Below are 317 nucleotides of genomic sequence, written 5' to 3'. Positions count from 1 at the left end.
CTGCGGGCCGGTTTCCTTCAGATGGCACCAAACGTGGACTGCGAACGCGGGAGAATTTGAGGGACCCTCCCGCAGGATACAGAGCTCTGGTTTTTAAAGAAAAGGCGGATCCGGATTTTTCGTAGTCATCCTCACGGTAAAAATTGGTTAGCACTGACTGGGATTCCGTGTGAGGCTACGGAGAACGCTAGGCACACTGAGGTATTCGCCCGATACCTTAGCAGCCTAGGGAAAATAGCTGATGGTAGGTTTAAGCATGGGTGCCAAGGTTTCTAAATCAGCTTCCCGGAACGTGGGAAAGCTGTTGGTGGAGAAAG

This window comes from Mastomys coucha, unplaced genomic scaffold, assembly GCF_008632895.1.
Source record: "Mastomys coucha isolate ucsf_1 unplaced genomic scaffold, UCSF_Mcou_1 pScaffold6, whole genome shotgun sequence".
Classification (NCBI taxonomy): Eukaryota; Metazoa; Chordata; class Mammalia; order Rodentia; family Muridae; genus Mastomys; species Mastomys coucha.
The sequence above is the reverse complement of the archived record's forward strand: the minus strand, read 5'-3'. Positions refer to the sequence as shown.